Source organism: Monodelphis domestica, chromosome 1 (assembly GCF_027887165.1).
Source record: "Monodelphis domestica isolate mMonDom1 chromosome 1, mMonDom1.pri, whole genome shotgun sequence".
NCBI lineage: Eukaryota > Metazoa > Chordata > Mammalia > Didelphimorphia > Didelphidae > Monodelphis > Monodelphis domestica.
In genome coordinates, this window is record NC_077227.1 from 396,510,087 (window position 1) to 396,522,605 (window position 12,519).

The 12,519-nt window shown below is 42.1% G+C and overlaps 1 protein-coding gene and 1 long non-coding RNA gene across 51 annotated transcripts in view; one reads left to right on the forward strand and one right to left on the reverse strand.

The window, feature by feature from the left end:
- LOC130456413 (uncharacterized) overlaps positions 1 to 10,059 on the reverse strand; it is a 50,033-nt gene extending 39,974 nt beyond the window's left edge. Inside the window, exon 1 of the long non-coding RNA XR_008915218.1 lies at positions 9,558 to 10,059. This is a non-coding gene — a long non-coding RNA (uncharacterized LOC130456413). The remainder of the gene's footprint in view (positions 1 to 9,557) is intronic.
- The window catches only part of EPB41L1 (erythrocyte membrane protein band 4.1 like 1), a 113,820-nt gene that overhangs the window by 14,709 nt on the left and 86,592 nt on the right, over positions 1 to 12,519 (forward strand). The window lies entirely within an intron of this gene.

Consider the following 12,519-nt stretch of genomic DNA (forward strand, 5'->3'; position numbering starts at 1 on the left):
GGAAGGAAGGAAGGAAGGAAGGAAGGAAGGAAGGAAGGAAGAAAGAGAAAGAAAGAAAAAGAAAGAAAGGAGGTAGGTGGGGCAGTTCTTAGATCACTACTTCTGGAGTTAGGAAGACTTGAGTTCAAATCCAACCTTCTATACTTACTAGTTGTCTGATACTGGGGAAATTGCTGAACTTATCTCTGATTCAGTTTCCCCAAATATAAAGTGGGGATGTCACCTACCTTATAGGATTGTTGTAAAGCTCAAATGAGAAAAAGTGCTTAGAGGTGCAACATAACTGCTTATTCCATTCCACCAGCCCTGGGACAGAAGCCTTGGAAAGGGTCTTCCTCCCAAGCTAATGTGTGCTTTCCTTTAAGTGAAAGCTGAATGGCCCCTTATAAGGGTACAATGGAGGAGATTCCTCTACTGGAGTGAGTTGAGTTAGATGTCCTCCAAGAAATTTCCCAACCTTGAGATTGTTAGAACTCCTTCTGCTGAATTCATCCAGGAGCCTGAGTGGACCCACCCCACTTCCTGTTTTCAAATTCACAAAGTAAGCTGCTGGAGGCCTCTATGCCTTCTGGGGCAAGTCACTCATTGGACTTCACTTTCCTCACCTGTAAAATGTCCCAGAACACCTCTATGATAAGTTTCCATGCCAAAAGTTTAGATGCTTGAATCTTGGCTTTGCCTCTAACTGGCCATGTGACCTTGAGCTAGTCCTTTTTCTCTGTGCCTCAATTTCTTCATCTGTTAATTGACGATATTGAACTAAATGGTCTCTGAGGTCCTTTATATCTCTTAGAATTCTTCCTAGTTGGAATGGTTCAATAGCTACCCAGGCTTTGTCATCCCTTGAGGGGCCAGATTCCAGATCCAGAGCAACTTAGCTTCAGATTCTGACTTTAGGGAGACAGTGAGCATCATTCTGTCCTGGGAATGTTGGGGTGGGGTGGGGGTGGTATCAGCAGGTATTATAATAATGAATAATGGTAATAATTTGACATAATATATAGAGCTTTGAGATTTTCAAAATGAATATCAATAATATGGAAATAGGTCTTGATCAATGAATGACACATGTAAAACCCAGTGGAATTGCACATTGGCTATGGGAGGGGGTTGGAAGGAGGGGAGGGAAAGAACATGAATCTTGTAACCATGGAAAAATATTCTAAATTAATTAATTAAATAACATTTCCCAGATTTAAAAATAAAATAAAATTTAAGATTTGTAAAAAGTTTTATATGTGGATTCTCATTTGATCATCACAATCAACTCTTTGAGGAAGGTTATATTATTGTCTCTTCTTTACTTTACAGATGAGGAAAATAGGTGAAGAGAGGTTTGGTGTCTTGGACAGGGACACTCAGCTGGTAAGCATGTGAGGCAGGACTAGAACTCTTCTTGTTTCCTGTATGAGAGAGTGGGAGCTTAATAAATGGCTATTTGGGTAAATGGAATTGTATGAACCAGGAAATCCAGGCCACATCAAAGCACAGGCTCCCATGTCTTGGCCACCTTACTGAAGGATAGATTATCTCCAGTTCACAGATTGGGACACTAAGGCTAAAGGAGGCAAAATGATTTGCCCACGAAGAACATTAGATTGATGGTAGACCCAAGCCTTTACCCATAAATTGGATAATAGTAATACTTGCCTCCCAGGGTTGTTGTGGGTATGGAATGAGGTATCTCTCAAGTGCTTTGCAAACTTAGTGCTATATAAATGCTAGTTAGAATGACAGTGGTGATGATAGCAGGGCCAGGAAACTGACCCTCTATTCTGCTTCTTCAGGTACTTGTGCAATGTCTCCATGGGGGCTCACACTGGGGGATCTGGGGGTTCCTTGGATCTTAGTTCTCTTCTCTCCTCTGCTGCTATTCAGGACATGTTGGCTCTTTCTCTTCTGGACCCAGAAGTGAGGCCAAGTCTCAAACAGAGAAGCAGCTTCAGGGAGTCCTGTGCATGTGTCACCTTGCTCTGAGGTTCTAAGTAGGGACACAAGAGACTCTAATCACTGAGAACAAACTTTTAGGGGCAACATTTTAGTTGCAAGAATCCTGAACAAAAGATCCCAGTTTGAGTTCTGATACCAGCGCTGCTAATCACTTTCTTCAGAAGAGCTTGTGGGATAAGTAGTATTAAGTAGTACTAGCCCTCTTTACAGATGAAAAATCTGAGTCTCAGAGAGGGGAAACAACTTGCCCATCGTTATTCAGTAAGGAAGTAGTAGAGCTGGAGTTCAAAACCAACTGGTAAAACTGACACAGAGATTTAGCAGCTTGTAAGTGGACAGATTCAGTAGTAAATGGGCAGTGCTAGAGCTGAATCTATTTCCTTCTGAATTCAGTTCTTAACAACCACAACAAAAAGATTTTTTTAGCTATCCCTTAAAAAAAAAAACACAACAACCAACCCTTCTGTTTTAGAATTGATATTGAGTATGGTTTCAAGGCAGAAGAGTAATAAGTGCTAGGCAATTGGGATTGTGACTTGCCCAGGGCCACATAGTTAGGAAGCCTCTCATCTCTAGACCTGGCTCTCTATACACTGAGCCACTTAGCTGCACCCATATCTTTTGCTTTTTTTAGCATTTGCTTTTCCTCCCTGCTTCATCAGTCCTTTATTTTAATAAAGAGGAAAAAAAGGGAAATGTTAAACAAAATTAATCAGCACTCCCCCCCCCCCCCAAAAAAAAATTGGACATTCTTTTCAGGGTTCCTTGTTTGAAAATGTCATCCCCAGCTTTACAGAGCACACTTGTCTTCTCATCTCTTCTTTAGAGTAAAGATTGGTCTTTATAACTTGGCAACACTTGGTTTCAGTTGTGGTTGTTCAAGCAGTATGGTTGTGGTCCTTGTATATATTGTTTCTCTGGCTCTGTTTACTTTATGTTGCATTCGGTCCATATAAGTCTTTCCATGCTTCTCTGCTCATCTTGGTCTTCATTTCTTATGGTACAGTAATATCCCAGCACATTCATGTACTCCTGTTTATTCAGCCATTCCTGAAACCTGGTCATTTATTTCTGTTTTCAGTTTTATTTCCCATCCTATAACATTCTTTCCACAATGACTTTGATCCCTTTGTGACCTTGGACATGATAAATTCTTTCCCTGCTTTGGGGCTCATTCTCTTTCTCTGTCAAAGTGTTGGACTACATGGTCACTGGAAGTCTCCCTGCTCTGAAATTCTGTGATTCAAAGGACCTGAGACCAGGGGAGCATCTCATAAGAACCTAGATCTCTTGCTGCTTAGGGAAGTTGTCAGGCCCGTGTGAGTGGGAACTCTGAACCTGAGAGAAGCTTTGTTATTCAGAGGTAAGCCCTCTGCCTAACAGCTCTGCATGTGTGATAGACACAGAATTAGGTCTCTTTGAGGCCTCTCAGTCCTGCATAGGTGAGAAGCTGTTTTGCCATCACCTTCTCCCTGGGAGAATTCATCTCTCCTCCCTTTCATCAAGGATACCCACCATCATTCTAGCTATCTAGGTTCAAAACCTGGCCTCCTCAATTTCTCTCTCTTTAAAAAAAACAAACAAACCTTCACCTTCTGTCTCAGAGTCAATACTATGTATTAGTTCCAAGACAGAAGAGCAGTAAGGGCTAGGCAGTGGAGGTTACATGACTTGCCCAGGGTCACAAAACTAGTAAGTATCTGAGGTGAGATTTGAACTCAGGATCTATTATCTCTAGGCCTGGCTCTAAATCCACTGAGCCACCCAGCTGCTCCTTTCAATTTCTCTTTCTTACTGTACATATCCAATCAGTTGCCAAATCTTGTTTTTACCTCCTCAGCATCCCTTGTATATATTCTCTTATCTCTAGTCAGATAGACAGTACCCTAACATGGAGATCACTGGACTGATTACTGTAATAGCCTCCTAACTGATCTTTCTCCAGTCCATCTTCTATCTAATTCATCTTCATATGGTACCAGAGTGATTTTCCCTAAGGGAAGGTCTGACACTGTTATGCCCTCACTCAGTAAACTCCAGCTCAGTTTGGAGTGGAGGTCCTTGGGAGTTACTTTCCTCCTGAATGAGGAAGCAGGGTTGAGGGCAGAGATCTGCAGACTAAGAGCCAGGAGACCTTGGGTTCTTTTGCTGCCCATGCCTCTGACCTGTAGGCTCCCAAGTGAATTATTTCCTCTCTTTGAGCCTCTGTTTCTTCAACTATAAGATGAGAGGGGTGGATACGATACACTCTGGTGGTCCTTCTAACTCTTTTCACTGGCATCTTGGTTTTTTTTGTTTGTTTATGCATAGAGTGTATGTGTGTGCCTGTGCAGGCAAGCCCTGACCTTCTCAATCCCTATAGCATTTCTTCAGAATTCCAGACTGATTCCTTCTTAGTAATAGAGTAATTTTCCTTGTCTCAGCCTCAGTTTCTCCTCCTGAAAAATGGGGATGATGCTTTTCCTTACAGTTAGGCTGATGACCTTTCCCATGGACTTAGGGGCATCTGACAAGGCCTTTGGGCCTTCTCATTCCTGCCCTCCTGGTGAGATGTGGTAGGTAGCTGCCAAAGCCTCACAGAAGCAGCTTCTGAGATAAGGTCTTTCAAAGACAAGGTGTGGAAGCATTCCAAGGGATGACAAAGGTGTATTTGAGCCAGTGCCCCACTTTGAGGTGTCCATGTTACCCAGAGTGGAACATCCTCTCCTATCTGGGTCTGTCCGATCAGACCTAGCGCTCCTTGACCTCTGAGGTGTTCTCCATCTCACAGAGGCCCCAGGTAGCCTTTTCTGAGCTTCTCACTGCCAGGTAGTCTCTCTCTCCTAAATCTGTCATCAGGTACTTGCTGATAACACATTTCTGTGGTACTTGAGAGTTAAAAAATATCCTAGTTGCCCAATAATGGAGAACAAAATTATCCCCACTTTACAACTGAGGAAACTGAGGGAAAGTGAGGCCGTGAGGCAACATAAAGGCATATTCCTGGAGGGATGAGTCCTGGGTTTAAGTCAGAGTTTTAACTGACATTAGATGTATTGACCTTGAGTAAATCTCTTCCTTTTAGTGAGTCTCAGCATGCCTATCTATAAAATGGAGATGCTAATGCTTATAGGAGAGAGAACACTGGACTCACTCAGGAAGTCCTGGGTTCAAATTTAATCTCTTACACTTAATAGCTATATGATCCTGGGCAATTTAGTAATCTCTCTAGAAAACTTCAGTTTTCTCACCTATAAAATGGAAATAATAATAGAATTTTCTTTGCAGGGTTTTTATTATTTTTATATAAATATTTATTATTATTGTATACTGTAAGGGTAAAAAGAGAATGTATGTAAAGTGCTATGTAAATCTGAAAGTACTATATAAATATGCTCTTTTTAAAAAAAATTAAAAATTGCTATTGTTATCTGCTGCATAGGATGATTTGGGAGGAAAGTCCTTTAAAGTTGCAAGGGAATTATAAACTATTATTAGTAAGGAGTGGATATTATAGACAAGCCACCATAAATGTTTGTTTTTTCCTCTGTTCTTAACAGACACAAAATTGCCCTGGGAAAGTTGTCTAGTTACTGGGTGGGAAGTATGTAGCATGTAACAGAATGGTGGACACTATGTCCTTCTTGGGGATACAAAGTTTCCCTTTGGGAAAGGGACCAATTATCAGAAGAGATCAGGACAGTCTGAGGAGACTCAGGAAGACTCCTACTCCTCTTCTCAGTGTTTGAAATAATGGGCTAATTCTTAACTGGCTTTCATTCTCCTAGGGGCAGCTAGATGGAATAGTGGATAGAGTCCTAGCCTGGGAGTCAGAAACTCAGGAAGACCTGAATTCAAATTCACTTTAAAATATGCAGTGATCCAGGACTATTCTGAGGGACTTATGAGAAAGAACTATGGAGCCAGAAATGCAGAAGAAAAACATATGCTGGATCATGTGGTTCAATGGTGATATGATTGGGGATGTTGACTTTAAATGATCACTCTTATTACAAATATGAATAATATGGAAATAGATTTTGAATAAGGATACATGTATAATAACCCAGTGGAATTGCTTGTCAGCTCAGGGATGGGGAAGGAAAGAGGGGAGGGAGAGAACATGAATCATGTAACCATGGAAAAATAATCTTAATTAATTATTATTAACAATAAGCAGCCTCAGGTTCCCATAGCAGCCTCTCTAGTCACAGCCAGCTAGAGAACAGTCATTGAAGAAGAAACAGGTTTCACCTCAGTTTATCTTCTACTTGAAGAAGTAATAGTTTCCCTTCAGTTTACTTATTATTACATTAATTAATATTAACTGTGTGACCCTGGGCAAATGACTTAATTTCTCTCAGCCTCAGTTTACTCAACTGTAAAAGTGAGGATAATAATATCATCTACCGTGTAGGGTTGCTGTGAGTATCAAACAAGAGAATAACTGTAAAAAGTGCCTGGTACATGGGAGGCAGACATTATATAAATACTGATCTTTCCCCCCTTCTTCCCTTCTCTATCTGTCCTATCTCTTCAGTGTCAGAGAAACAAATGTTGCCTTTGCAGCCTAAAGGGCATCTGCTCTGACTGCTGGATATGTAAGTTTTTAGGATTTGGGATGTAGAATTCCAGGATGGGGTGAGGATTTTGGTTCCTGGGAAGTTTGCTTCAGGTTTTTGATCTGGAAAGTAGAATCAGAGCTATGCTGGCGGAAGATTAATTTGGCAACTTGTATGGCATAGGGGTTGGTAAGAGATTAGGTGTACAGCAGAATAACTACCAGGTAGAGGTATCAGGAGATTGGTTCTGGGAGTCTCAGCTTTGCCACTATGTGGTATCAGACAAATCTCTTGACTTCTCTGAGTTTCTGTTTTTTCTTATAAAATGATGGGTTGGCCTCAGTCTCCTAAATTTCTTCCAGCTGCCACTCTCTGGCTTTAGGATTTAGAGGCCACCATAGGGGTAAACTGAGGAAGCTTATATTTGGGAACAAATGGAGTCCAATAATTCTGGGTCTTCCAGGCTCTGTGTCCTGAGATTTTCCCTGGGCAGCAGTAGGGTTTCTGATATTGAGAATGGACTGTCTGAAGAAATATTTGAGCCTGTGTTTGTTGAGGCTTTGCCAGCTTGCCTTCCTGGCCTGACTCATTTGAATTGGGCTGTGGGTGGCCAGGGAGAGAGACTTTCACTTAGGTCCCTGCCTTCTCCCCTCCCTTCCTCTCTTCTCTGTCTCCTCCCTACAGCTCAATGGGCAGGCAACCCCTGTGGCCTGTTGGCTGCTGGCCTGTTTTGCTGGGACTGGTTTGACAACCTCCTAGCTGGGCTCTCTTCCCTGCCCTGCCTTGGGGCCCTTCCAGGACTCCTTGAAGCCACACATGCCCACAGGGTCTCTCCGGAAATAATGGTGGAGACTAAGGCAAAACCTGGAAGCCTCAATCACTTTCCCTATCTCATTTCTGATTTGTTTTCCAGATCAATGATTCTGGATCTCTTCCCTCTCTAAAGAATGTGGTATAAGATAAGAGAGTCCCAGACTGGGCTAGGAGTTAAAGGCCTGTCACTGATTAACTGTGGCCTTGGGGATGCCATTTCTCATCTCTAAGTCTCAATTTCTTCATCTGTAAAATGAGGGTGGAATTATAATGTGTCTTTTGGAATGGATATTAAGATACAGGATGTCATACTCAAAAGAGCTCATTTATTTCAACTATCTCATTTTTTAAATGGAGAAACTGAGGCTCAGGGATATTAGCCCTTATTCTTCACAGAAGTATTTGCAAGGATTAAATAAATATAGTAGACAAGAAAAAGGCTTTGATTAGAATAAATGTGTCTATTTTCATTTGAGCTAATAGGTTCATGTCAGGCTAGAAAGGCTGTTGTTTTTTTTAACTCAGACCTCAGTTTTCCTAGGACCCATTTATTCTCATCTTCTGGGATCCCCTGAAAATGGAGAGGACTCCAGCCAACCTGAGTCCCCTTTTCCAGGCAAATTAAAAGATCATTAAGATGGCAATCATAGGATTGCAAAATAGCAGAGTTATTTGGGGCTTGACCATCTACTCCAACAGAGGTAGAAACTGAGTCCCAGAGAAGGAAAGAGACTTAACCAAAGAGGTATATAGAATAAATGCCAATCCAGGACTTCAGACTGTAACACTTCAGTGTTCTTTCTGAGACACAATGTCACAGTATTCCTCCCTTCTCTAGGTCTTGGACAAGGACAGAGAAGAATGAGGAAGAAAATGGTTTCTGGTCTAGGCAAACTTGATACTTAACCTGTGACTAGAAGAGGAGACCTCTTTCTTCCTTGAGGAAACTGGTTTTGGATGTGGTGGCTGGTGGTAGTGGTGATGGTGGTGTTAGGAGAAAGACAGGGGCCATGCCCTCACACTCACCCCTGGTACACCCACACAACAGGTTGAGACATGTCTGTTCCTCTTTGTCTGGGTATTTCCTCTTAGGAGGACTGTGGTAGCTGATGGTAACAGATCCACCCCCTCAGTGAGGGTGGAGCTGGGAAGGGCAGAAAACTCCCAAGGAAAAGGTGATGGATCACCGATGTTCTAGGTCCCTCAGTGTCACAACTAGGGCAATTTCCTCTGACTAGAGGGATAAGTTGAAGACATGGGACCAATTAAGGAAGAGTTAACTAGCAAAGGCAGCCCAGCCCAGAGTTCTAAGGGATAAGAATGTCCGAAGTATTCCAAGGGGACTCCGTGGGGCAGGTTTTGTCCTTAAGGACAAGTAGGAGCCCTGGGATCTCTGGTTTTAGAACCTGGTTCAACATTGGAAGGGCTCATACTGCTTCCTAACTCAGACTAGGTTCTGTACTGATCTAGGGGACACTTGGGACAAAATAGGGTGGGGAGTCAGATCAGCCCAAACATTTGTTGGCTGGGAGATTAGATTAAAGTTCCTGGGTCATTGAGAATTAGGTTGAAACCTTTTCGTTCCCCACCCATAGTCACAATTTTTATCAAACTGCCTGAAGCTACCGCTTTACTTTCCTACCTTCCGTAGGGTAAAGTTACAAGGCGGAGAGCCTTAACTTAGGGCAGGGTAACTGAGACTTCCAGGGCATTGACAGTACTTGAGATCCTTCATCAGGTAGAAAGAACAGAGCTTAGTATTTATTTTGTGAGAATCCCTAGTTAAATTGGGAAATCACCAGATCGTCAGCTGAGATGATCCTCCCTCTCTTGTCCCTCCCCGTCCTTCTCTGACATCTTGCCCTGGGGGCAGTTTATGGTTCTTGTCTGAGGTGTAAAAATTCTTCCTCCTGAGTCTTACTGGGAGAGCCTCTTGGCTGCTAGAGTACCCTATGCATATCCATGGTAGGAACCCAGGCTTGTTTAGCCTGAAGCTAGAACTGTTGTGGTAGACTGGACTCATTCCGGCCCGCCCCGGTGATTTAAGGGAAACAATTCCAGCTCACTGAGTTTTGTCTCTGACTGAGGGTATAGGATGAAAGCAGGAGCCTTTCAGAAGGGACCTGGGGGTGGATGGAACCTTGATCTTGAAGTGTCCAGGATGACCAGCTCTGGTAGAGCGGGATCATTGAATCGGAGCCCCTTAGAAACCATCATTTTAAGCCATTTCATTTTCAAAGGGGGGTCACTCACCTAGGAATTATTGAATCCACATCTTCTAATTCCCGAACCAGATCTTTGAAGTCTAAAGTGCCACCCTGAGGTAGAGATGTGGCTGCCTCCATAGGGGCAGTTCTAGGAAGAATGCCTGCCTCTCGCCATGGTCCCTGATTTCCCTTGGGGAATTTGGAGAACTGGGAATGGTTGTTGGCTGTGAACTCTTCCTTCATCCCAAGGCTTCATCCCCATCTTACCCCGCCTCCATTGAAGCTGATGGGAATGGGAGTTCCCTTTTCTTCCCTTCCCCTCCTTCCATAAAAGCCCTCCAAAAAAAGGGGTGATTTGGGGTTGGGAGCTGTGGTGTGTGTTTTGGAATGAACCAGAGCTTCAGAGGAAGGACCCCTGGGACCAGAGAAAAGGCAGTCCAGGCTCTAATGCTTTCCCTTAATGCTTTTAGCAGGAGCCTGTACTGAGAAGGTGCCATTGTCTGCGTTGCCAAGGGAACCCGGGTTCCTGCCTGTTCCTGCTGCTCTGATTGGCTTCTGGTGGGGAATTGGCTTTAATGAGTGGAAGGCCCTGCATTTTTCTGAGACTGAGAAGATCCCTGCTGATGGGGGGGGGGGGAGGGGGTGGCAGGAATGGTGAAGGGTAGAGTGAGGGAAGGAAGCATCGAATTGGATTTCCCAAATATTACACATCATAGCTTTCCTTCTCTTTCAAAGAGTTCATTCATTCACTCATTCAGTAAATACTCGCCATGCTTAAATTAAGGCACTTAAAATCTACCCATCTCTCCCTCTTTTTTTAATCCTATACCTTCTGACTTAGAATCAATATTATGTATTGATTAGTTCTAAGGCATAAGAGCAGTAAGGGCTAGGCAATGGGGGTTAAGTGACTTGCCCAGGGTCATATAGCTAGGAAGTGTGAGTCAAATTTGAACCTAGGACTTCCTGGTCCTAGGCCTGTCTCTCAATCTACTGAGCCACCTAGATGTTTCCTACCATTAAAATTTTTAATTTAATTTTATTTTTTTCCTCTCAAAACCCTTACCTTCTGTCTCAGAATCAATACTGTGTATTGTTTCCAAGGCAGAAATGCTATAAGAGCTAGGCAGTGGGGGTTAAGTGACTTTACCAGGGTCATAGCTAGGGAGTGTCTTAAGGCCAGATGTGAACCCAGGACCTCCTGTCTCTAAGCCTGGCTCTCAATCCAAATCCACTGAGCCATGTAGCTGCCCTGCCACCTACCATTTTTTAAAGCCATGCTTGTAACCCCCTCCTCAAGGAAGTCTTCTCAGACTACTGTGCTAGAATTGTCTTCCTCTTCCCTTACAATAAAATTTCAAATTGCTATGGATTATCTAGTCCAATCCCCTAGAGATGAAGGTAGTGAGTCTTATGCCTTTCTTACTCGGGTTTAGTCCTTTGTACATCTGTATTAAATAGTTTTCTCACATCAAAAGTGCTGTTCATGAAGTCATCTTTTAGTGGCCCAGTTCACTTTGTTTCTAGACCTGCAAAAGCATCTGTTATTTACTTGGAAGTTGGGAAGTGGGGAGAAATGAAGAAGAGGATGAATTTTATCTCCAAAATTGGGCTGGGGAAGAAGTAATTTTGGATCTGTGGAACAAATGCAACTGACAGAAATATAGCTACCAATAATTTTTTACATTAAGAGGCCATTACACAATGACAAACTTTCAAACATTATTCATTATTAGACAAGTAAAAACAACAAAACCTAGTTAGCCAGAATAATGCTAGAATAATATTTATCAAAGGTGATACCTTTTATTTTTACCTGTCATTTCCAAATATACTCCCTGCCACAGGAAGCCTTCCCTTATAATTATGAGAAAGTGAAGCAAAGCCAATGGATTTAGCATGTGTAAATGCTAATGTATGCAGTATCCCAACTTCTGCAAGGAAGGGAGGGAGTTCATTCCCTTCTGTTCTGGGGCCAACATTGGTCATTGTAATTACATAGGATGTGGCTTCTTTTAAAGTATTCTTTCCACTTCCGTTTCTGAAGATATTTTGTATGCTTTTTTCAGGTTCTCTTTGTTTAACTCTATGTCAGTCCATATAAGTCTTCCTATCCTCCAAATTCCTTATGTCAATCATTTAATAAGATAATAATATTCTCTTGCAGTCATACTGAAATTTGTTCAGTCCTGCTCCAGTTGATAGGCATACACTATTTCCAGTTTTTTGTTACCACAAAAATTACTGCTATAAATATTTAGGAAACATAAGGGCCCTTTCCTTTTTTCTTAAGCTAGCTAGGTAGCACAGTGAATAGAATGGTAGAACTGGAATTCCAGGAAGATCCAAATCCAAATCTAACTTCAGACATTTACTAGCTGTGTGACCCTGTGAAAATCATTTCACCTCTGTCTACCTTGGTTTCCTCTTCTAGAAAATGGGAATAATAATAATAGAACCTGTCTCGAATGGTTGTTGTAAGGATCAAGTGAGATAGTATTTTTAAAGTGTTTTGCAAACTTTTAAGGTACTATGTAAATATTAAGTATAATTATTTGTTTTGCAACCTTCTCATTTTACACTTGAGGAAAATGAAATCTGAATGAATGGGACTTAATCAAGACTACATGGGATGTAAAAGTTGAGCCACAATTCAAACCCAGGTCCCCTGACTCCAAATTACTTTCCAAACTAAAATGTCTATGCTATCATAGATCTGAGAATAGGAAAACCCTTTAGAGAGTGGTATAATGGAGAGAGCCCTGAATTTAGTCAGGAAAGATCTGGGTTTGGATCTCAATTCTTATACTCACTTAGTTGTGGGCCTTGGATAAGTCATCCAAACTTCTGGGAGTCTCAGTTTCCCTGCCTGTAAAATAGGGATAATAATAATTATAATGGATACTTAGGTAAACCTTTAAGGATTATAGTACAAGAGCTAGATGGAACCTCAGAGGCCATTTGGTCTGACTACTCATTTTAGACAAGCCTTCTGAAGTCAAGTAATT